The following is a 27,251-nucleotide window of genomic DNA, read 5'->3' on the forward strand; positions in this document are numbered from 1 at the left end:
TCTTTTAAAAGTGGGCGGTGCCACGCCCATTGTCCAAAATTTTACTCATTTTCTATTTTGCGTCATAAGTTCAACTCATCTACCAAGTTTCGTTGCTTTATCGGTCTTTTGTCATGAATTATCGCACTTTTTCGGTTTTTCGAAATTTTCGATATCGAAAAAGTGGGCGTGGTTATAGTCCGATATCGTTCATTTTATATAGCGATCTGAGATGAGTGCTCAGAAACCTACATACCAAATTTCATCAAGATACCTCAAAATTTACTCAAGTTATCGTGTTAACGGACGGACGGACGGACGGACATGGCTCAATCAAATTTTTTTTCGATCCTGATTATTTTGATATATGGAAGTCTATATCTATGTCGATTCCTTTATATATGTACAACCAATCAAACTTAATATACTCTGTGAGCTCTGCTCAACTGAGTATAAAAAAACAGGCGTTTTCGATGTCAGCTCAACACGCACTTTGCATCGCCCAATTTACCAAGTTATTAAAATAAAACACTAAGTTTAATAATAAATGTATATGCGCACTTTGCATATTTTTATTTTATTTTTTCAAAAATTATAATGAACAATGAATTCAAATAAAATGACCCTCGAGTTTTTAAAAAAAGCAAATTACCTAAAAAGGTGCCGATTTAAAAAAAAAAATTTATATTGCGATTGGTTGAAAGAATAAGCGAAATTAGTGATGCAAAATCATTTATCCTTAATCCTGATTCTTACCTCATACTTAAGTTAAGGATAAATGTACGTATGTATGAGTAGGGTTTGAAAAATCACTTGGGCTTACATTCAAACATCTGTTGTTTATTTGCGAAACTATACAATAGCGTCTGAAATGTCAATTTTGATTTTCACACTTCACCCTTCAACACCCAAGTCGCCCGGTTTGACATTTCCTAAAGTTGGCGTCCCTATCCAAAACTAGTCCCTTGTAGTTAATCACGCTGATTATAGCCTATCAACCAAGTTTAAATATCACCTACACGTTACGGCTCCTTATACCAGGCGAGGCTTTCTCCTTCGCAAGAACACTCAAAGTGGTGAAGCAAAAGTTTTCCCAAGACAGTCGAACTAATGACCGTGTGTGCTACTACCCTAACGTAGTGGACAGTCGAACTAATCTGAAAACTGAAGCTACGGGGTCATCCATAATGAGCTGTTACATCATAAGTCCGGAAAACAGCAGTTAACATCTTTCAACTTAAAATCGGTTGACTTCATTCTAAAATATCGTTTTGATTTAACGAAGACTATTGAAATCAATGTTGTGAACACAAACGTCTGCAAACTTTGGTCTAAATTTAAAAAATTTTATCCAGGGTCCTTGTAAAATTTTAATTATGTAGATGCGCCGAGGATTATACGATTTTCACCCATTCCGCAATGACATCCACTTATACTGCTTATCATTTCGAGGGCGACATCCTTGCCCGAATAGTTACTCACTAACGTTTCAAGGTGTTTCTCTGGTGTAGCTCGGCAGCATAGCGCGACAAAAATAACCGTTAGAAAGTCTTCGGAGCAACACCTAGAGCTTCTAGGAAAGTGACGTCGACAAAAGCATGAGTTCGAAGTCGCAGTCCTACAGCTTCTGTGCTGGCATATGGTGTGAAGGTCAGGAGGCGTGTTAGCGACTGGTCGTCGGGATTGCTACTGTTCGCACATCGGGAATTGTAGCTTTTAAAAACAGTCGAAAAATATATATAGATCATTAATAGCAACAATAAGTCGCCTTTGTGCATGACCGCCAAGGAGCCACAAATGATTTAAAGAGATTGTGTTCGCGATGATTATTAGGTTTTAACCCTAGGTGTGAAACTACGCTTTGCACGAGATATACAAACAAAAGTGTGACTATTTTATGTATCTCCATTTCTTTCCAGCAGACGCAGCAGTATCAATTCCAAAGACCGGGGTTAGGTTCGAAGCCCCTCTGGAGTAAGTGAACAAGGGACAATCCCTCGTCAAGGAGCTACTCCTGAAAATTTTTGAACGGTCTGCGAGATCTTGAGGCAAAAACCCCGGATATTTCCGAAATGGCCAACACGTTGCTTTCCTTAAATACATACATACAAAACCTTTCCTAAATATTATATTTTTAAATAGAAAAATCAAGCTTTTTAAAGTAAGAACACCGGCGTACGCCGGCGCGCCGCTCACGCCGCCGCCGCCGATAAAATGATCGGCGTAAACCTCTAATATGCACTAATATAATTGATCGCTAACAGCGATTCTCGTCGCATCGCGTGATGCGATTACGCTCGATCATAAACCTAGCCTAAAGTGAAAAATGTCCGGTTACTGGGGGGTGTCCGGTTACTGGTATATCTACCCTAATAGTATTGTTCTATAACCCAATATGCACAGGTACAACTTTTTTCCAACCTTTGAGAAATATGTAGTTCTCAAATGGAAATCCAACTTTTACAACAATTGAAGATCAAGTCGTTTTTCCAAAGTTTGTTTTCAAATTGAGTGCTCTTGGAGGTCAGTTTGAGGTATTATGTATTACTTAAAATTTTTTCAGATGGTAACGCGTTTATTCATTTATGTGTGTGGCAATGCTGTCCAATAATCTGTCAAAAGATTGGATAGCAGTGATAGCAGTGAAACTGAAAAAGTGAATTAATTGATATATTTCGGGGAAGTATCCAATTTTAATATTGTAAGTATTTAATTAATTAAATATATGTACATATGTGCAACTATTAAAATGCATAGAAGCAAGAAAATTAGAAGTGAGGTAAGGCAGCTGGTGGTTTTGCTGTCGGAGCCCTCGCCAACAATTGAAAGTTTGCCAATGGAGCCTGCACGAAAAAAAATATCTCAGCTTTGGTGCAAAGAATTTTTAAAATTTTGCAAGAATCTAATTAATGAATACAATTACTTAAAATTTTTAAATACATTTAATTAATTATTAAATATGTAAAATGAATTACTATTTATTTTAATTTATGTTTATTCTATTAAACTGAAACCAAATTTATATACAATGCTGTTATTTTTATTCAATTGGGTTGGGAAATTTAATTCTAGAAGAGTTTTCTTTTTCACTTGAATCCAATTGGAGATTGATGTTGGAGTTCAAATTTATATCAAATAATTTCTCAAGTGGAGAACTGAAATTATTTACGTATAAAAAATGTGCCGTTTTGTTTGAGAATGAGTTGGTTCTCCAATGGATGTACAATGGATAATAAACATTGGAATTTGGAAAACGAGTTGGATTTCCATTTGACCTCAAACCAATTTCCAACAAAAATGTTTATTGGGAACTAACCATGTGTTAGTGGCGCGTTTTTTTTATCAGATCTATGTACCTACATATATAAAAACTATTTATTCAAAAAGCATAATCGAAAAATATTTAGATGTGTGTTTTGGCTCGCCTTGTATTTTATATCTACCTATGTACATATGTAGCTTGGCAGTTTTGAAAGCACTGTAACGAAACCGCGAACCGGTATAATAATAAAATTATTCTTCTATTCAGCTACTCACAGTGATCGCGCATTCCGAAACAAAGTGTGCTCGGCATTTTAATGCTGCTATAATCTCTCAGCAAATTAGCAATTGGAAAAGAGAATAAAACTTTCCAGTGAGCAACTTGTACGCCGCTACTACCACTTTCCCATTGTATTACCACATTTTGTTTGGCGCATTTCATTGCTCCTTCCTTTGACGATCAATTCGGTTAAGTTTAGTTGATTTTAGCTTTTCGTTGTGTTTGCATGCTTTTTTATTTAAGTAGTGTTAAGCGAGACTCAATTTTAATTACATACATACATGTTTGTATGTATAACAGGCGCGATTTATCTACATATGTACACCAAAAAAAATGATCGTTTCTTTTGAAATTAATAAATAGTATTATATTTTTGTTTTTAATTTAGTGAGTGTTTGAAGTTTCTTTTTTTTTCTAATACGATTTCCAAGTGAACAAGAACGTGAGAGCGCTACGCTGACTTTGTTGGTAAAAGCGTTGCTATTGCGGCACAAGGAGGCGGCATTCCACAAGTTTTGTATGTGTGCTAATGCATAAATTCTGTTGTTTTTTTACCACATAAAAATTTTGCTGTTTGCTTGTTTTGGCTGGAGTTTATGAGTGTAAAGGAAAAAAACTAATAATTAAAAATTTAAAAAAGTTAAGCAGTTTTAGTTTAGTGGAAAAAATCGCAAATATGCAAAAAATATGAATAAAAGATAAGAAAAAATTTAGCAAAGCCGTACCCATAAAACACAAAAAATTTAAAAGCAAACAACATATTGCATATTAAGAAATTTTTTTGTTAATTGTGGGTTTGCTGGCATTTCATTTTGCCTGTGGTGACAACTTTTATTGTTGTTGCAATTTATGCTATTTCGATACGTGCACTGACACGTGTAAATTTTTGTGCTTTTGGAAACATAAAATACAAAACAACAATTTTTTTTTTTAACTTTTTTTGTGTACGTGTCATGTCTGACTAGTGATGGAGTTAACCATTCGGTAAGAGAAAAAAAGTGTAGGAACAAGAAAAAACTTTAAGCAAATTAAACAAGAAAAGACAGTGCTTTCTGTGTCGGAGACCTTACACTTTTCGTGAATGGAGCTGAATAAATTGATCAAATTGCAAATATTCATTATATCTGAACAATCGGTTGTATGGGATATATATTATACAATATACGACCGATATTGGTGGATTTTTCAGACAGCAAAGAATGTCGCATACGTTAGCATCTGGTAAAATATCCCGCTTCTAGCTCTTAATATAAGGAAGTTCGAAGACCGAAAACCATTTTATTTGAACAATTGGATGTATGAGATATATCTTATATATACCACCGATCTTGTAGATTTTTCTAGACAATAATATGTGCCATATATGTAAGCGTCTGGTAAAATTTCTAGCTATTAAAATGAGGCAGAAATTACGAAAACCCTCTTATCTGAATAATCTGTTGTATGGAATATATGTTATGTATTTGACCGATGTAATATCACGCTCCTAGGTCTAAGTGTAAGGAAGAAATTCGAAAATCCTTTTATCTGAACAATCGTTTATGAAATATATTATTATTATATTATTATTATATATTATAAATACCACCGATCCCGATGATTTTTTAAGACAACAACAAATGTCGTGTACGTTACCATCTGGAGAAATTACGGGCTGGATTTTATATAAGGTGCCCCGATTTTCAAACTTTTGCTGATTTGTAGGGGAAGAGGGGGTCCTAAAAATCACAAAATTATCATCCGCAACTCTAGGAAACTCTTAGTTTATGAAATATAACCTTTTTAATTTCCAAATTTAGTAAAATTTCAACTTAAGTCCTGCACTTAAAATTTGGGTCGCACATGTCGATAGCGGTATCAAAAGACGCGTATTTGCGTCAAGATTCAGAATCCGAAAGCAGAAACATTTTTTTTTATCCCGTTTAAAAGCTATTCGCGGAAAACCCGTCGGTACTATGTCGCTTTTTTCGTTGTTGCAATTAAACAAATGACGGTGGTGAATAGTGTTGCCAGCTCCGCAACAATATCTTTTTATCTTGGTAGAACATTATAAGGTGGTGGCACGTCGACATAAATGCAAACAAACATACACTATTGATGTATTAAAAGGCTTATATTTCATAAACTAAGAGTTTCCTAGAGTTGCGGATGATAATTTTGTGATTTTTAGGACCCCCGCCACCCCTCGAAAAAAAGAAAAGTTGGAAAATCGTGGCACCTTATTCTAAATATTCCTCGAAATTACAAACTTACGTCTGTTAAAATATGGGAGAAATGGCGAAAAGCATTTTATTTGAACAATCGTTTGTATATCGTTTTATATATGTGACCGATCTTTAGATTTTGTCAGGCAATAATATATGGAAGAAAAGCTCGGCCTAAAATCTCTTCGGAGGTTATCGCGCCTTACATTTATTTATTTTTTTAATATATGCCATATATGTAAGCATCTGGTGAAATTTCATGCTTATATCTGCTAAAATGAGACAGAAATGCCGCAAACTCTTTTATTTGAACATTGGGTTGTATGGGAGATATATTATATAGGTATTCAACCGATCTTGATGATTTCTCCATAAAACAATGTATATACAAACGAGTATATAGATACGTAAAAATCTGCTTACAACCGTTAAGATATGGAAGAAATGGCGAAAATCTTTGCATTTGAAAACTCAGATGTATGGCAGATATATGCTATAGAGGGCCGATCTGGTTGGTTCCGACATACAATCGTACATCCATATGTAACATTAAACCACTAAATTTCATCAAGATATGTCGAAAATTAAGGGACGAGTTTGCGTTCGAAACATACGGACATTGCTATACCAACACCGCTCGTGATTCTGATCATTTCAGTATGCTTATTGGTGAAAGACTCTTTAAGGGCTTAGGTTATGTTGAACTGGCCAGTCCATTAAGACTTCACATAGTCTGTGTGTGTACATAGTGTTATCAGAATTCGTTTGACGACCAAACGGAAACCCCCAATTAGGCATCAGGACTTATGTTATATAATAACTTCGTCCTCTTAGTAAATACTAGAAGTTTTCTAGGATCTGGCTTAATTGCTGCCTCGAAATCTGGCAACTCTGCCGCCCCTAGTAGTTGGAGCCTGGACCTGGCGAGCGCAGGACACGAACACAGAACGTGCTCGAACGTTTCTTCATGCAGATCACACTTCCTACACTTGCTGTTACTAATGAGTCCTTACTCATAAGTATGTGACGTTAGAAGGCAGTTTCCAGTAAGTATGCCCATCGTGAGCCTTAAGTCTTGTCCCTTTAGAGATATAATCACCTTTGTGAGTCTAACGTCATAGGATTTGGACATGATCTTAGAAATTTTGCAGCTGCGCGCATTTGTCCCGCCTCCCCTGCTCGATGGATCCTATGCAACTCCTATCTCCTTTTGATTTCTCCCAAACGGACTGGGACTTCTAACGCCGATTTATCGAGTGCTGTACCATCATCGGGCTTCTCGTTACTATCTATTATTTTATGACAGGGAGCCCAGAAAAGATGTCCGGACTTTGCATTACAGGATACTTCTGTTAGGGCTTACCATTTTCAAAAATAGGACCAACCTTAATATACATTTCCACTTTCATTAACGGTATAAAAATAATGTCTTATTAACTCAAATTTTATTTTGTCTGGACATTGCAGAAAACAAATTTTTGCTAGGAGATTTTGTCCATTTTTCGAAACAAGCCCAAAAGCATGGTTATAAGCTATCGAAGTTCGAAATCGGCACGAGCGATAAGGCTAACCCATTTGGCGGTTATTGCTTTTGTTGTTTTAGCAGTTTTACGAAAACGTCAGGTTTTGGATTCTAGTCTAGAACAACCTGTCCGATGCAAATATCCCTTGCACGTGACACACTGACAAGAGTGTGGCCGTCCTAAAAAGATTCTTTTCCGGCATACGCAGCAAAACCCTTTCTCAGGACCGGGGTCAGGTGTAGGACCCAGATTGGGTTCGATACTTTCCCGGAGCAGGAGAGTATGGCGCAGTCCCGCTGCAAGTATCTGCTGGGAGGATGACAATTTGTGGGAAGGACGCAACAAATTAAATGGGGTTATACTGAAATGACAGCCCTTGGTCGGGAAAAATCCCGAGTCGCTCCGGTACATAGAACCGACTGCTTTGGGAAGCTAATGTGCAGGCGTGTCAAAAACTCGAATAGTTTGCTCTGCCTACCTTTCTCGAATATCCTTACATTGATTATCAAAAGAGCCCTGGTTGGTATAGTGGTCGAGAGGGGTCCAGTTGAATTGATAAACCAACTTCTTTGCCACAAAATTCTCACAGCGGCGTTGACCACAATTGAGAGAAAAATGTACAGATGCTTACAATATACACAGATGGGTCGAGAATGATAAAGCAATCCGAAGCTAGACTGTGCTCAAAGCATCAGCAAGTACATCAATCGTACCAGCCAGGCAGCCTTAAAGCCATTAGAATCCAACGTGGTAAAGTTAGATATCGTTCGGAGGTATCGAGCCTGGCTGGCGTCCACTAAGCATCTAAACATCTCATCGCGATAGGTCTCTGCGCGCGGCAATATTGAAAGAAATGTATTTGTAGATGAGATGACCAGGATAGGTTCCGTAGCGAACATAAGCGCGGCGGACACCTATGTACGACAACCGTTGGGTTATATCCTGAATAATATCTGTAGTAAGCGTTTTTACGGTTGGGTGTCATGATAGGTCATTGCGCTAATGCATCGATGTTCCGACGGTGGCCAGTGCCAACAAGCTCTCAATGAAGAGGCTTTCAGAATGAGGAGGAAATTTATTACTTTACATGCCTATGTCCATGACTACACATGACTGCAGTCAGACGAATTTGATTTCTGGGCTCAAAGTCTTTAGAAATACTTGTAGAGGTTGGTAAATTGGAACTTTCGCTGCTACTTAAGTACATCAAAGAAATCAAGTGGTCCCTTGAGGACTACTAGCAAGTAATCTGGTCAAAGAACTTACCGACACTCACCACTCACTGGGGGCGTTCACAATGAAAGAAAATATCGCCAAGTGGAAGTGTAGGAAGTTGCTATGAACGCTCTATCAACCTTACCTAACCTATGTACATAGGCAGGCCACAAGTGGTGTACTGTCTCCTCTAGTTTGGGTTATAGTAGTAAGTGACCTCGAATCCAGTGACTTCCCAGTGGTGGCCTATGCAGAGGAACTGGTAATATTGGTGTGGGGTAGATTTCTGGACACCCTACGCGTCGCTATACAGGGCTATCTGGACACGGTAAATAGGTGGTTTATCATATGAAATTGCTGTCAACTCCAGTAAAGCAATTAACGATGTAGCGCTGGTGCTTTGTGATGGCGTTAGGTATCCAGGATAGAAAGCTGTCTTGGAAACTTAGTATTTAGCATAGATCTAGAAAATCGTTTAGTGCCTGTGATCATTTCAAGAGCTGAGGTATCTGCCCAGATTCGTTCACTGCTGTTAAAAGAAGGTATCCGCCAAGCCGATACACCTCTGGAGTCGGTGAGCATTACTAAAATTTTTGTATATACAACGACAGAGCTGGATGGTGACTGCAGTACTCATACGGTGGATATTACCAGCAAGGCGTCTGCGACCTGGGCGTCGATCAGGCTTTGTAATATTTATTCCAAATAAAACAGACGATTGCGTGTCGACAATTCGCCCCTTGTAGCGGCTTCATCGCATTCACTTTTCTAGAGAGGAATTGGGGGAAAGATCCCATCGAAGATCGATACAAAAGTGGATGTTATCCATTGACTGTAATGTCTTATAAGTGGATAGACTACTATGCAGTGGTGCCACGGTTAGCGAAGTTAACATCTACTCGGAGACTCTAACGGCAATTAAAGCTATGAGATCGATTGTGATAAGATCAAGTGGGGTCTAGGAATGCTAGGGCTACCTGGTTTCTGGTTCTTAGTAATATTCACGGCAAATGTCACGGATGGGTATAATTAATTATGGAGTACCGACGGGCATCTATAGTCTGCTTTTGTATGAAGGGGCCTTGAGTCAGCTATGAAAAATCTTATTAGGTGCTACCTCATATATGATACCGATATCTTTCTAGCCGAAAATTGATAACAGGCGGCCTACAGAAATTATTTTACCTTAATGCATGGGGTTATAATGGCTTAGAATTCAATTCAATTACGTGCGGTATGTTTGAGTTTACTGCGAACTCCCATTCGAGCCACAGCTACATGGAGGTTAACGTAGTAGAATAATCGACCCTGCAAAAATCGTTGTATCATGTGGTCCACTGGAGTACTTACCATTATACTCCACTGTAATGCAACAATGGACCAACTCATGTTTCTACACGAACATATTGTAAGCCGATCATTGCTCGTTTTTAACGATTGTAATCACTACACGATGTTTATTGGACTGTGGGTACTCCATGGATTACTCTGATGTAATGCTGAGCTGGAGTATATCGCTCATTTACTGCAACGTCGTCATAACTCAAAAAACATGACTTTTGAGTTAATAACATATAAACGTACCCAATATCATGATCTATGTTGTATAAAAAAATCTTCGCGATCAGTTTAAAATTTAGCACGTCTTATAAAAATGAAAATATTCCTTTAAATGCGCAACATATGACAGTTAAAATCTTTGAATGGTTCCCCTGGAAAATTGTGTTTTTTGAGTTATGACGACGTTGCAGCAAATGAGCGATATGGCCCAGTCCTAGGACATCGCAATGTTAATTGGACCATATTTTTTGTATGAATTGTGGTTAATTTTGGAGCACTCGCTTGGTCCATAGCGAGTACTCCATACATGAATGCATGGAGTACTCGCTATTTTTGCACGGGACTCACTCCATGTTCTATTCTTAAGCCAGATTGAAGCGAAAGTATTTCGGGCTCATCTTACTACTTGGAAAACTAAGATTATAGTCGCAAAGTCGCAGGCAAACAAAAGTCTAGCTTCAAATATAAATCAACGCATGCTTAGCTTATAGTTTCACTAATCAGTAGTGCGCATGCGCTTTAGTAATTTTATAGCCCTTAACTAAATGCCATAGCGCTTCATTCTCATCTGCCATAGCGCTTCATCTAGATCTTCGTGATGAACTTATTAAATTTAAATTAAGTAAATAAAACTACTTGATTGCGAAAAAGTGTAACAAGGAAAGCAAAACAGATATCGAATTAAACAATACGCTGTTGCTGAAAAATTTACAAAAAGAAATAGTAAACCTAGTTAAGGTAACCCAAGCAAGTAATCTGATGATATGGATTACAAAAACAATAACAAAAATATCAACATTACTTGTTGTATACATTTGTATGTAAAGATGCTGGGAAATATATTAAGACTGGATAGCATTCATAAAATATTCTTATTATTTGTAAATAAAAACACGAAAAAAGCAAGGGAAATTTGTATCAAACTTCGTCAGCTAAACCCTTTTTTCTATTTTTGATAAATTAGGAAAAATGCCCATGAATTTTGCAACTTAAACTATACTTATCTCAGGAAAATTTGAGAAATTTTCAGATTTTTGATTATGCCGTTTTGCAGTCCCATCAATTTTATCTACCGAAGTACAAGTTATAGGTATCTCAAAACTCGTATTGTTTTTTTATTCGGAATGGCGTTTTCCATACAAAAAACTGTCAAAAATCAATCTGAATTTTGAGATACATACTGCATGTACTTTCTTAGACTTAAATTTATTGGAAAAATAAACGACTTTGTTTATTTGGGAACCAGAAATAAAGTTTTGAAAAATAAAGTTCTCCCTCGGTAAACGAAAATCTTGCTCTACAAGTCACTTATCGTACCCGTCCTGCTATATGGTGCAGCATCAGATGAAACGGTTGTGGGAGTGTTCGAGAGCAAAGTTCTTCGAAATATTTATGGACCTCTACGCGTTGGCGATGGCGAGTACCGAAGAAAATTTAACGATGAGCTGTACGAGCTATACGCAGACATGAATATAGACCAGCGAATTAAAACCCAGCGGCTGCGCTGGCTAGGCTATGGTATGCGAATGAAAGATGACGCTCCGACTAAGAAAGTGTTTCTATCGGAACCAGCCTATGGAAGCAGAGGAAGAGGGCGGCCCCACTTCGTTGGAAGGACCAGGTAGAAAACGATTTAAAATGCCTTGGTGTGACCAATTGGCGCCAGTCTTCAGAGAGAAAAAGCGAGTAAAAATACTCACTTCTATATTCGTGTTCGCAACTGTACAAAGTTAAGCTATTTTCATTGACTTTCCACGTAATACTCAAAATCAATTTTTTCTTGACAAACCAGCTTATATGAAGAGATCGAGCCATTGGCATTATAGCAATTTCTCTGTTTTCCGAAATTCGTCTTCAATAAAATAATTAAAAAAAAAAATTTTAAGTTAAACGGTTTTATTGAAAACAATACTGACACTAAGTAATAATAATACTAAAAGCTAGAAAATAATTAGGTAGGTTCTAGGTTCTAGTCATCACACTCCTCAGCAATCTAGGGCGTTGATCAGACAATTAAATAAAAGCATTGGACGCGTAAAATTTCTATTGATAATCATAAGTAAAACCAACTGAACCTTAATCAGGTTATGGCTACGCCTCACATGTTTAGAAATTTCACACGCCCAACGCTTTTATTTAATTGTCTGATCAACGCCCAAGATTGATGAGGAGAATGATGGCTATTACCTAGGACCTACTTAATTATTTTTTAGCTTTTAGTATTATTATTACTTAAAGTAAGTATTGTTTTGAATAAAACCGTTTACCTTAAAAAAAAATTCTTTTATTATTTTATTTTCAAGTTTTTAATCTTAATTGCCTATTATTTCTCATTCTTTTTAGTTCATTTAGTGACTCATTATTACAAGGAGTCTTTCCTGGCAATTTTTTACAATCTAAGTCCTCGAACTCCAAAGTATTTTGATGTTATTCTACCGGACTGTATGTAATGTTTGTTTTAAATATGAGCCAAATCGGACCGCAGATACGAGTATTTTTAACCTTTCGAACCTCGCGTCACTTAACTTAAACAATTGATTCTAAGCAAGGATTGCTAGCTGGCATCTTATACATTTAACCAGGGACCCAAACTGTTATTTATTTTATAGTAAAAGTCTTCCAGAAAAAATTATTTGCTAGCTCTTCTTTTTCGGCCGAGAAGAAATTATAAAATGCGAACTTTTGTTTTATAAATTCGAAAATTAAAAATACTCCTGAAATTTTATTTTTCAAGGACAGAATACAAGTCCTGCCCTATTACTATGAAACGCCGCTTCCAAATGAAACGAATTTTTTTCATACAGAATCCTTCTTGTTTCAACAGAAAGCGGTGTATCAAATTTCGAGGCAATATCTTGATTGGATCAAAACTTATAGTAAAAAGAAAGATGCGAGTTTACTATGGAAAAAATAAGTTGAGTTGTTTTAGTTTTTCTGTGACAAATTTCTGGTATTACTAACAAAAAGTTTCTAATGAGCATTGAGGTTTCAAATCAACACATTTAGAAGCATCTATTGGTAAATAATTCGTTTTCACAGTTATAGGGCCGGAATTTTATTTGTCTTTAAAAAAAAAATAAAAGTCCGGATTTAACTCTTATTTTCGGACTCATAAAACAAAAGTACGGATTTTACTTTTATTTGTGGCTTTTTTTGAAAAATAAGAAAGACGCATGATTCGTCACTAAAATTCAATGGGTATAGATACCCTGGATCACACAAATCTTCGTCTAGGACCATTTTTTAACCAGGACTTTTTAGACTCAAAAAAAGAAAATAACTATTAAAACGGGTCCCTGTTTTTAATTTATTGTATAACTTAGACTGGCATGCCGATGTAGAGTCTTTGCGGGACCGAATAAATCAGCGAGTATGTTTATGCGAAAAATCCACGATCATTATCTTTTAAGTTAGTTAGATTCTTAAACTTTTAAATAAAGTTAAGTTTGAAACAAATATACATTTAAGATTTAATCCTAATTTCTTTCAACTTGAAGGGCTCACATTCCTACGCCATCAAAATACCGCAAGTTGTGTGCAGCCAAACAAAACAGCGTTTATCAGTCAAACTAAAATTTTTTTATCACTGGCCTTATTTCAACATACTCAGCTGTTTGTTTGTAAACTTTATATTTGTTTGTATGTATACAAAAGCATCTGCGAACAGCAATAGTGTGACTCAATCTTCTCAAATTATTAACTTGACACCAACATTGTATATACATATTTTTATACCTTTCATGAAAATGAAATGGTATATTAACTTCGTTACGAATCTCAAAATTGTCAGGAAAATAGATAGACCCACCAATAAGTATACCAAAATGGTCAGGATGAGGACCTAAATTGATATAGCCCTGTCCGTCTGTCTGTTTGTATGCAAACTAGTCCCTCAATTTTAGAGATATCTTGATAAAATTTGGTGAGCGGGTGTACTTAGGTGTCCGATTAGACACTTGTCGGAACCGGTCTGATCGGACCACTATAGCATATATCCTCCATACAACCGATTTTTCATAAAAAGAGGATTTTTGTCATATCTTTCTCAATTTAACAGATTGAAGCTCCAAACTTCACCATATGCTTTCGTATATTGCACATATTGTTGTCTGAAAAAATGGATGAGATCGGTAGTATATAGCATATATCCCCCACAACCGATTTTTCAGATAAGAAACTTTTCGTAATTACTACCCCATTTTAAGAGCCAGAGGCTTCAAATTTCACCGAATGCTTACGTATAGAGCATTAATTGTTTCCTGAAAAATTGTACAGATCGGTGGTATATACATATAGTATATATCTCATACAACCTATTGTTCAGATAAGAATCTTTTCGTGATTTCTGCTCCATTTAAACATCTAGGAGCTTCAAATTTCACCGAATGCTTATGTATATAGCATACATTGTTGTCTGAAAAAATCATTGAGATCTGTCGTATATATAGTATATACCCCATATAAACTGTCATTTCTGCTCCCTCTTTTATGGCTTCAAATTTCATCAAATACTTACGTTTAGGTCACATATTGTTGAAATAAGTGATCCGTGGTCATAGTTTTTACATGCAGGCCACAAAAAACGTGAAACTTTGCATCCTCACACTAGTACTTAACTATTTTTTATTTTATATTTATCTTAAAAATCGCTTGGTATGTACATCTATTCACTATAAATTTCTTATCTTATACAGCCGATTATTTGGATATTACGAATGGGATAAGATTATTGTTCCGTCACATTCATGAAAGGTATGGAGTCTTCAGCACAGCCGAACACAGTCCCGTCCTTACTTGTTTCAAACATATTTATCTACAATTAAGCAGTCATTCAAGTGTTTCGTTTATTTGTGTTCAAAAAAGTTTAATTTCAAAAATCAACCACCATTGCTGATCCAAAGGAGGCCAACCGTGCGATTTACCTGTGTACGCATGTATGAAGGTTTTTAGGTCTCCCAATGAACAACAGGAAATTATTTATTTCCAAATATGAAGGCGCAGCATTTTTAACCCATGAACTACTAATTATGCGCTTACACTGAAAGAAATGCTGCTAGTAAAATCAACAAATCGGTTCTGTTGTTCCTGACTTAACGGAGATTCGGTGAAATTGATCTAATTATGGTTAATTCAACCGAGTTCTTTGCCAAGCGAACAAATTAGTTTAGTCATTTCAACAGAAGAGAAATTGTCGCTCTTAAGTTAACATAATTCTGTAAAATTGACAGATTCCTAATCAATCTAACTGATTTTTTTTGTTAACACAACTGATCTCACTGGTCATTTCAACAGCGATCAACAGTCAATACATGAGCAAATTTCAAAGAGAATTTTACGCTCACTGCGCTCTCTACTTTGTACTTATGTATACTGTGTACTATATGTATGCACATATTTACGTATGTATATGGCGGCCGCCGTGGTGTGATGGTAGCGTGCTCCGCCTAGCACACCGAAGACCCTGGGTTCACACCCCGGGCAAAGCAACATAAAAATTTTAGAAATAAGGTTTTTCAATTAGAAGAAAATTTTCCTAAGCGGGGTCGCCTCTCGGCACTGTTCGCAAGCACTCCAAGTGTATTTCTATCATGAAAAGATCTCAGTGAAAAGATCTGCCTTGCAAATGCCGCAACATAGGTACTTTCGTACAAATCTGTCGTAACAACTTTTTTTTGTTCATTTGACTACCACTACATTTGTTGCGATGGATAAAAATTTACAGAAATTTCGGTTGAATTGACCCGTATTTCGGTTGATTTTACCAGTCTTTTTCTTTCAGTGTACTGTTAGGTTTAGCATGTTGACAAACAGTTGAATGAAGTACTAGTATTTTGACTCTCTTGAATACAAAGTCTACACCAAAAATAAGCTTCTTGGTAGCATATATATAGTCTGTCACTATAATCGTGTAAAGTTATATATTTAAGAAGAAACCCTTGAAATTCGAGAATGTAATTTATATTCAAATACTTTAAAATTTAAATTTAAAAAAAATTTTTACTGGGATAAATCATGAATACATTCCAAAAATATTTCCGGTGCTACAGTTGTTAATAAATTATAAACAACATTTTGCTTGCCAATTTATACACCAGGCGTGTACTTGTAAACAAGGATCTAATAACTTTGATTGCTTAACGGTGGTACGTGATGGCACATAGGAATCGAGATAGATATAGACTTCCTGAAATCAAAATTATCAGCAACGAAAAAGATTTGGATTGGGTCATGTCCGTCCGTTCGTCCGCTTACCCAATAACTTGAGTAAAAATTGAGATATCGTTACGAAATTTAGTATAAAGACTTATCTGGACATAGAATACATATCGAAAATAGGCGAAATCTACGCCTGATTTTTCGTTATCGAAAATTTAGAAAAACTAAAAAAAAAAAAAAAAACGGTATAATTCATTACCAAAGATCAATAAGGTAATGAACCTTGGTTTGCGTGTTGAGTTTGAGTAAAAATAAAAGAGAATTTATAAAATTTTTGAAAATGGGACTTACTCCGTCAACTTGCCCAGGGTGCTACTCACAGGGGGCGTCAAATGGTTTGCAAAGCAGAACTTCCTGGACAATTTGTATTTTTATTATAACTGATTTCTGGAAAATATTACTTCGCAGTAGAAAAGAAATTGAACAAAACTCCGTCAGAATTACTTACTTTTATAATCTCGTATACTTTGTCCCGGGCGCAAGAAAACCTCACTAGCTACTGAGGGGAGGGTGGCCTGGAAGGTTTAAAGAGTTCATATTAAATCGTTCCGAGATAGTCGGGCTTGTAACTTAATGGTGCTTGTTTCTGGAACGCACAGAATTTGTATCCCGCAATGGGCCATGGACATCGATAACAATGCCCAGGGCCTTCGGTTAGTGTCTTTATCACTACAAAACCACAACAACAAAGTGATATTGCAGGATAAAGTACGAAAATTCCAAAAAAAATGTGAATTTTGCGTGGCCCAGTTTCATTTTAGTTCTTCTCTCCACTCATCTGGTTCAATTTCTGATCCGTATAGCAGTTCTGTTCGTTTTGTTTTCTGTAGTAGATTTTTTGACAGCTAACCACTTTTGAGTTGGTAGCACTGAAATAAATATGTGTACATATGAATGTGTATACATAAAAGATTTCGCCATATTTAAAAGCAAAAACACGGAAAGAGTAAACAACTTGAAGAAACTGTAAGGAAAATAAAAGTTTGTTTACGTGTGAAACTATTTAAATGTTAATAAAATAAATTTCACTGTTAGGGAAAAGAGAATGTGGACCACCACCATCAACAAAACAAATTTTTTATATTAGTGGTGCCAGCTTTCATAAAAATGATCCAGATCGTTTCAATGAGATGTATTCGTGAACCAGAGCTCGATAACTCAATGGAACGGTCCTAATATAAAGTAATAAGAAAAGTAAAAAGACTAAACAAGGTTAGAGGCAAAAATAAGATAAGGATATTGGTTCGCTAAGGAGAGCCGATTTTGGCGAAACTCTCCAAACCTATGGGGTAGTGTTTTTATTCTGTTAAACAACAACAATAACAGAGACGAGTACAGAATCGACTTGCCAATGGAGCGCTTAATGTTCCTTATTACAAAAAAAAAAAAAAACACATGATAGAGACATCTGCTTTAGATCACCTCTGGCCCCTATGTGTGCTCATATGTTCATTTACTCAAAAAAATGTTCGAACAACATAAATATACAATAGGAAACGCAAATTCACTAAACTATCTTTGGCGCCAAAAAGCCAAAGAAAACAACGAAAAAATTTGGAGTGACCTTCTTTGCGTGTGTCTCTTTTCCAAGCGTGCAACACTTTGTTGTTCTGTTCCACTTGTTAATATTTATGTATTTACATATCACTGTCAAAATTTCTTTAATGTTACATGCATTCATAGTAAATACATACATATATGCTGTGCAAATGTTTCTATGCCAGATAAATCGGCATTTTTCCACATTCGACCTACATACAAAGCAAAAGTAAACAAAAGTTCGATGGCCTGCTGCCATTTAGTGCCACGATATTTTCATGAGTTGGCGCTTTCTGAAGGATTTAGTTACCGTTCTAAAATCGGACAGCACAGAATTCCATAAAGTGCAGGTCTGATATCCGCTTGGGCTGGGGACTCGATGAGGAAATCAGTGACCATATTCTTACAACTCCCTTCGGTAAAGCTCTTACAGTTGTCTTTGTAGAGCATTTCCTTTCATTCTGCGTGTAGGTCATACTAGTGACCTGTAATTGTAGCTATTTGGTTTGCTTAGGTTAAACTAGCTGGTCCGTGACGCCCTCACATAGACTGAATGAGTCCATAGTGTTAGCAGAAATTTGTTCCACGAACAAGCTGAAAACCCCCTATCAGAAACCAGGACCTATGTTATAAAATAACTCCGTCCTCTTGGCAAATACTAGAAGCTTCCTCGGACCCATGCTACTTGCTACTTTTAAATCTGTAAACTGTACTACTGCTAATAGCTGGAGCCTTAGCCTTGTGAACGCTTCATATAAATTACTTTTACAGTTATCGACGTTACAGTTAGAGGACGTGTAGAATGAATGTACAGACTTGAGCGCTATTTGGTTACCCGAGTATATACATATCCCATAGCCGCTAGTCCGCCAACAGGATATTACAAATCCTCTCTATTGCTAGTAGATCTTCTTTGGACCCTTCAGTGTAGAGTGAGGCGACACCCTCCTTGCGACCTATGGCTTAAGGCACCAGTTCCTGCTAACTAATATCTTGCTCGAGCAGTATGCAATGTATGCCATGTTGCGGGTCATTGTCACCGAACCCATTTCCGCTTCCATAATTCGGGTTATCAGCATTGATTGCTTTCATCCTCAAACGTGGTTGTCAACTTCCGAAATTTGTAAATACTTGAAAATATCGCTAGTTTCTAAAAGATGAATGCATCCTCTAGGTCTGGGAAGGTAGCTTGTGTGGAATTCAATTGGATAATTCACCAGTTTGCCTGTTCCGCCAGTAGCTTTTCACGCCTAACCATTGCTACGTCTATCAATGTCTATTTAGGTTTAGGCCTTTCATTGCAACTAAGAAACACCACAAGTCGAAATTGTTTAGAATATGTGACAGTGTTACCTACAATATTTAAGATACCTCGCTCGTATACTTCATATATGTATACTTTACGTCATTTGAAAATTAATTAAAGTTAATTACGGAAATATGCATCTCTTACTGCTCCACATTCCCATCTCTAATCAATGGAAAGCTTTAAGCTATTCCAGGTAGTAATTAGCAGTTTCCGACATCCAAGTATTTTTTATCAAAATTGGAATATTTCTTTAATCGCTAGCAGTAGTATTTGAGGAAAAAAACTCCGTTACAGTAAATAACTAACTAACCAAGCATCACGGCATGACGTGAAAGCATTTGGTTTTGTTGGTATGTTAAATGCAATTGTGTTTTTAGTTCTACCTCATTGGTACATATGTATATATACATACGTTTGTATACTAATCTAAATAATATATGTTTGTATACTGACATGCATTTTCGCCAGCGATGCAAGTCCCGATATACTATTTTTCAAAATTTATAAAACAAAAAAGAAAAAAAACGTTGGACAATTAAAGCTAAATTTCAAGAGGGTGCAGTTTGTTGTGGATTCTGGAACCAGCAAACAAACAAAATATATTTACATTTAAACGCCAGTCTACCTTTACTTTTTGTATCAGAAATAAGCTTCTTAGCCAAATAAATATGTGCAGTCCTGTTGAAAACTTTTTTATTGAAGTGCAAATCACAATACATTTACAAAATTGTATATACACTGAATTTTTTTTGTTATATCTAAAAAATAAAAATTCAAAAATTTATTAAATTTTGGACCCATATTGCTAGCCTCACTAATATCTAACCTAGGTCGATGCAAAGTTTCAGCAACTGCTCGAGCCTTAAGTCAGAAATGGTTGAGACCACGAAAAAATACATCAGTCTGGACCTGTGGAAAACTGAGGGCAAACTCAAGCAAGACATAGGAAGCGAGCTATTTGTGAAGTACTAAATTTTGCGACGCCGGGTCCCGCACATCTCAAGAAGAGCACTTGCTGGAAAGGGTTGTCAAAGATGACTCGTCATACGCGCAGATGCGAGAGGTGGCCGTATAAGCTATAGAATAGCCAAAAGTCTGCGTAGTTTTTCTACGTTTTTGGGCCAACATCAAGTAATCTGCTATTTAAAATTATTTTTTTTCTTAGTATGGTATTTCAAGGCATGACTATGGGATCATAGAATATCTGTTTCAGACGATGCCAAAACCTTGGGACTATGCCACTTGGGACTATGTCACCCTCAAGTAAAAAAAAACTCATGGCTGTCTCACTACTTATGAGGTGTCATAATCCCAACTGTGATGCCACTCCTGAATCTAAAAAGGTGAACATTTATGTAACAACGCTAAGGCAGCCATTGTGGTATTGCGAGTAGTCTGCTTTTCTTGCGAATAACCAGAATCGAGACCCTTTAGATTTCAAAAAGTGTAGGAAGTTTTTTATGGGCAATATATGCATTGGGTAACGCATCATGTTTATTTCGGCCATAACTAAATACCCCTAGGAATATGTGTCTGGTTCCGTGTACAGACTAACTTATTGGGTGACTACTTTTTTGTGTTAAGAGAAAATGCATACCTTCGTATGGAAAAATATATATAACAAACTTCGAAAAATAGCTATCAAAAACCTAGCGAATTTTAAGAGGCCCATTATTTTCATTTTGTGAGATTAATACTATGTACAAACAAACACCAAATTGGCAATTTATACCATTTGGACAATTTATTACGCAATTTATCATATAATAAATTGTAATAATAAATTGCCAATTAAAAAAAATTGCGTAATTAATTATTTCAAACTGCAAATTCAACCTTGTAAAGTATGTTTATTGAGTAGATTTAAAATCAGTTACGCATGGCTCAACTATATGGTTGGCTCATCTCATCAGCTGATTTGATTTTTTTATTTCACTGGAGTAGGGATTGTCAAAATAAGATGGCAAACTTAAAATTAAACCAAAACATTGAACACTTTTTTTTACAACACACAAAAATTTCAAAGTTTTATGTTTTCATTTCATTCCATTTGCCTAATACCAACACGCACATTTTGACAGTCTGAACAAAGGTATGTTGTTGCTGTAGAGTTGAGCCAACCATCTATCAAATTACTATTGTGTAAGCTAAATTGAGTTGTATAAACACCACTCAATTTAAATCGAAATTGCCTCAATTTATATTTCTTTTTGAACATAGTATAAAATCAATTGAGCTACAAAACTGTACACTCAAAAAAATTCAGAAAATATTAAGTCAAAATTCGAATTTTCGTAAAATTTTGACAAATATGGGAATTTTTTCGAAAACGCTTTTGTAACTTGTTTTGCATATCGAAATGCGTGTTCGTCGAATGGCATCTGCAAAGCAGAAGAACCTTTCGCTGAGAAGCTTTTCAAGGCAAAAATACAATCTAAGCTTTCGCCATACTACCGCCGAGGGTAGACCACGCTTAGGATATTTTTTTTTTTCATTGAAAAACCTGTCTATAATGTGTTTCGGTGTAGCATTTTCCGGGACTTGAAACCAGCATGTTTGGTGTGGTAGCCAAGCACTCTACCACCACATCATGGCGGTCGCTGCTTATGAATTAAACTCTACAAAAAAATTCCTTTGGTCCACTACTCTGAGAAAAATATAGCGTAATAATCGCGAGATCAGAGAAAAGATAGCGTTATAATCGCGAGAAGTCGTCATCGGCAATTTAACTTAATACAAAAAGTCATATCATCACAAATACCGGTAGGTACATACTAACACACTTATCTAAATATTTTTCAAAGTATTTGCTTTTCAAAACCTCATTGTTCAATGTTGCATTTGGTGAAAACTTTTTCCGACTTCACGCATCAAATGCATTAACCAGCGCACATCTGTCTATTTGACTGTCCGTCTATAGTTTATGACTGATGTTTCCATGGCAGCAGATAAACAATAAAAAAAAAGCTTAAAATACATAGCTCATAGTAGTGAAAACTCATATGGATGTATGTATGGATGTACATGTATGTATGCTTGCTTTTAATGATATGTTGCATCAAATGTTAAAAATGAAAAAAAAATACAAGAAAACCACATAACGAATATATTTTTTACAACAAAAAAGTATTTAATTTCGTGCAGTTGACCTCTTTGTATATTCTTTAATTTTTGGTTTTTCCATTTTGTGGTATATTTTGAACGCTAACCTTATGTACCTATCTATTTACATATAGACAAATATCCTTACATATAAAGCTTACCTCAAATTCATAGCATAGAAAGAGTTAAACACGCATCAACAGTAAAGAGGAAACAATAAAAAAGATAATTTAAAAACAATTGTTTTGTCTTTTGACCACTAATATATTTCTACAAAATTTTCAACGTTTATTTGGTTTTGAATTTAATGCGAACGCGAATTGCACGTATTTTAGTGCATAAATGCAAATTTTCTTTTGTTAACTGTTCAATAATAATTGCGCTTTCTCGTTTCTCTTGTTATTGTGATGGTTTTTGTTAAACAAAAAACCCTAGCCACAGCTGTTCATTCATATTATTAACATCTCGTATATAAACAGTAGGGTGTCCAACTTTATTTTTATATTCAGCCACCATATCAACCAGTCAACCGCGCTTTTCTTTCGTTACAAAGTTGTAGACCATGAAAATTGTTAAAAGTCTTGCCTGAAATATTTTGATGTTAATTAACTCCTCTCCTGCGAACACTCTATGTATATAAGGCCTGCAGTGAATGACTCTAGTTCCGAACATAACTATCGCACTGACACTTTAAAGATTGTGATATTGTTGTTGTTGTTCTTATTGTTGTAGCGATAGGGACACTCCCCGAAGGTTCCTTGTTGGATTCAGATCCGGTACGTCCCGGTACCAAGCACCATTGAGGTACCAGCCCGACTATCGCACAAATGATTTAATATGACCACATTGAACCTTCTAGGTCATCTGTCTACCTCAGCCTCCAGTTCTGTAGGAACGAGTGGTCGCCAGAGCCTTGCCTGCTAAGTATGTGTATGACACATTCATATTTAAGTAGTGGAAGCTTTGAATTGCGCTTATCAACTTGAATCCTCTTTACTATGTTTTTGTAGACCTTTTGAAGGTTATCTGCACTGGTCCATTTGTGTTTGGTTCTGAAATATTCCCTGCCTTCGACTGATTAATTTAAACTAGAGTTCACTCAGTGGTTAAAATTCAACCACTACAGACGTTAGTATACCTTTGCTTTCTAGCTTACTTTTTTATTTTATTTTATTTAACTTAATTTAATATTTGTCTTATTTTATTTTATTTTATTTTATTTTATTTTATTTATTTCGTTTCATTTTATATTATTCTTATTCTATCTTATTTTGCTTATTTTATCTTATTTTTATTTTATTTTGTTTTGTTTTATTTAATTTTATTTATTTTATTTAATTTTTTATTGTATTTTATTTTATTTTATTTGATTTAGTTTATTTTATTTTATACTATTTTATTTAATTTTACCAACTTTGAATATCACCAAAAAATATTACACATTTACTCATATTTGCGGACTCTCGCGCTATACCTCCAACAAGACAACTTTGTACATACTCTTCATTCATTTGCTCGCGATATCATTCATTTGCTAGCGATATCAAATCTGAGCTCCTTTGCGTGAGACTTGGTGGGTTTTCCCAAAACAACAGCATCAAGCACATGTTGCGTTCGTAGTGTGAGTGAAAAAATTCTCATGGTTTAAATGCATGTTTGGTATTGGTAGTGGTAATATTTTTAAATTAATACTTTGTCGTTTTATTTAACTTTTTCGAAACTTTTTACAACTTGCCTATCTATGTATATATCAGGCTTAAACGCTGATGATACCAACATTCCAGCTCTGCATCCGATTAGCACAAGTTCGGAGGTAGTCATTAAACCAGTTGTTCGAAACTGTGCGTCTCCCATATTCGCTACAGGAAGTAAACATGAATCATAATTTTGAGTGATTCGTATCAATTTGCATTTTACACAAATTAGTAATTTACAAAATCGATAACAAATACATTATTAATACTCAATCATTATACTTTAAATGAGTGAAGCGAATCGTGTAAAATGCAATTTTTAGTTTTGTGTCATAAGATCAACAACAACGACTTCTAACAAAAAAAGCCTAAAAAATATTGACTTCAAATAAAGTATGAAACCCTCAAAAAATGGCAAAGAATTTATTCAAATAAACTTTTAATATAAACTCACCTGAACATTAACAATGTACATCTGGGTGCGCCAGGAAAAACTTAATCTCGGGAGAACAGGGGTACATAAACGGGTAACATTCACTTTATTCGCAATAAAGTTGTCTCTGAGATTTTTTTATAGAACTAACTTATACAAGAATATTATAACTGTTACCTTATTAGACAGGTAGGGTAATGCAAGAATGAAAAGATTCTTCACGTGTAAGAGTTCACAATAGTCTAAGTTCTATGAAAATTTTATTTTTATTCAAAAACTTATTCTAGCAATATTGTAAAATAAAAAATAATTAGGAAACTTGAACAAAGCAATCGAAAAACCGAGCCTGCACCCAAGCACTCAAAGTCATTCAAGCGAATCGCTGACTTTGGTTAGGTTGTTTGTAAGTCGTATCAAAAATGTCGATTTTGTTGTCGCTGAAACAAAAGCTGCAGCAATTTTATTATGGCATTTATGTTTAAGCAAAATTTCAGCTTCATATTTTAACATTAAACGATCTGTGATCAGCGGTCAAGCGTTGCAATAACACAGCTGCCTACATATTTGCATTGCCAATGGCATACAGTGGAACTGCATAAAATTCAGATTGAGAAAGGAAAAGTATTTGACTAAAGTTATGTCTCTAAAAGTTTGAATCATATAAAAGTAATAACTTGCTATAAAAGGTCAGACGTTCAAGATTTATTAAAATTTTATACTCCACCCACATCGTGGTGGTCTTTGTAAATTAAAAACAAAAATAACTATAGCATCAAAGTTATTCTGTTAAGCCTCGTCCCACTGTACAAGACCGGTGTTTGTCTTGTTGTGGGAAGTGGCGTTGACTGCTCAAAATTTGTTGAAATTGTTATGGCAATCAAAATTGACTTTTTAATTCCATTATCTCTTTTTGTGCAACCAAATTTGTTTGTAGCCAGTTTTGGCTATAGACAAATCGTTGTTGATTGCACGCGGAGTCCGGTTGAGGTCGCCAGTCCATCATAAATGCTTCCTAATGAAAACTAAAATGCATTCGTGTGTACTCGTAGGCGTAAGCGTAAAAACACGTTACGGTAAACGAACGAATATAGGCAGACTGCAAACAGAAAATGACAAGGTAATAATGTAACAAAAATGCAGACATTCACATAAGTATTTTGGACATACAGGAAAACCGAGTAAAATATATATTTTTTTAATTAAAACGAAATGAAATAACATAACCATAACTAGCATAACATAACATTCATCATAACATAACATAACATAACATAATTATAACATCAACCTAAAATGAAGCATAACATGGCATGGCAAGGAAATCTTAAAACATGAAATCATACCTGGAAACAATAAAACGTTACACAAAACAAGTAAGGGAGTCTAAGTTCGGGTTTAACCGAACATTATATGCTCAGCGTGGGTTTCAGTTTTACAGTTCATTTCAGATAAATTACTTTTTCGAATTTTGTTACAAGGTATAAAAAATAGATTAGGCTCTAGAAACGTTGTGTAATGCTTGATCGGAATAGGGGCGTGGCAGCGCCCATTAAAACAAATGTTTCCAATTTCCTCTTACAATAAAACTTCGTAACTGAAATATCATTGATACAAAACTATTTTTCGCTAAGATGTAGTTTATTATTATACTCTACCACCCTTTTTAACAACCTATACACATAAAAGTGGGCGTGGTCTTCAACAGATTCCGTCCATTTTTACTAGAAATATTTCTTGATATAAGGAAAATATGTGCACCCAATCTTTTTACGGTCCATTAATATATCTCCCGAAACATAGAAAAATGCTTGGTCAAAAAAGGGGCGGTGCTACGCCCATTTTCAAAAATTTCAATTTTTTGCTTTTTCCTGTTACAATTCCACATGGGAAAAGAAACACCATTGATGTACTCTTGCACTTTTTTACAAAGATACTAGCAGACCCGGCAGACGTTGTTCTGCCCTAAATTTGGCCTATCTGCATACATTTTAATAAGCTTTTTCCGTCTAACTCTGCCCTACCCCTCTACACTTTTTCCTAATCTCTTTATTCACTCCTCCCTCCGTCTTTTTCGCTTCATCTCCATCTTCGTCTCATTCTATCTCTTTCTCAGTCTCTCTCTCTCTTTTCTCTTCTCTCAAGTTTTTCTCCTTCTTCTTCATCTCTTATTGCCAGTCCCAGAGGGTGGTATGTTATTTGTTCCAGTCCCATTCCGAGTCTCAGTCCCAGTCCCACTCCGAGTCTCAGTCTCAGTCCCAGTCCTAGTCCTAATCCCAGTCCCAGTCCGTCTCTATTATACTTCCCGGAAAAAAGCATCGTAAATACTAATATAGGCAAATTTATATACACAATTTCAGGCAAATCGGATAGGACTTATGCAAATAAGTATGTGGGTATTATTAATTCATGTCTTTATTTCGGCTTCGCATGCATATTTATCAGTTTTGCCAGGTTGATGCGACTAAATCGAATATCACAATGAACTTCAGAGCTCTCAGCAACAGCTTTCATTTGATATCCATAATACACACACATTCTAGCGGTATCCGGGTCCATGATTTGGCCTATATTTCGAGACCCTAGTCACTCAGCTGTGTAAAACTGACTCTGTATTATAGCACACATCAACAGCATCAATTTGATTCCCATAATATAAAAACACATTCTAGGTGTATCCGGGTCCATGTTTTGGCCTACATCTCGAGACCGTAGTCACCCAGCGGTGTAAAACTTACTCTGTACTAAAGCATCCATCAACAGCTTCAATTTTATACCCATAATGTAAAAACGCAGCCTCCCAGGTGTATGAAAATTACCCTGTACTATAGCACTCATCAACAGCTTTCATTTGATGTCCATAATGTATAAGCACATTCTAGGGGCACCCGGGTCCACGTTTTGTGCTATATCTCGAGACCCTAGCCTACCAGTTCTAT

The 27,251-nt window shown here is 35.7% G+C and overlaps 1 protein-coding gene across 12 annotated transcripts in view; it reads left to right on the forward strand.

The window, feature by feature from the left end:
* The first annotated feature begins 3,710 nt into the window (after positions 1–3,710).
* The window catches only part of LOC137250548 (probable serine/threonine-protein kinase dyrk2), a 106,059-nt gene continuing 82,518 nt past the window's right edge, over positions 3,711–27,251 (forward strand). For 4 of the 12 annotated variants that reach the window (XM_067783537.1, XM_067783545.1, XM_067783536.1 and 1 more), the window contains exon 1: positions 3,711–4,504. The gene's annotated coding sequence lies outside the window, so the exon portion shown is untranslated. The other 8 variants (XM_067783542.1, XM_067783549.1, XM_067783546.1 and 5 more) reach the window with 5 other exon arrangements.

This window comes from Eurosta solidaginis, chromosome 4 (assembly GCF_040869045.1).
Source record: "Eurosta solidaginis isolate ZX-2024a chromosome 4, ASM4086904v1, whole genome shotgun sequence".
Lineage (NCBI taxonomy): Eukaryota > Metazoa > Arthropoda > Insecta > Diptera > Tephritidae > Eurosta > Eurosta solidaginis.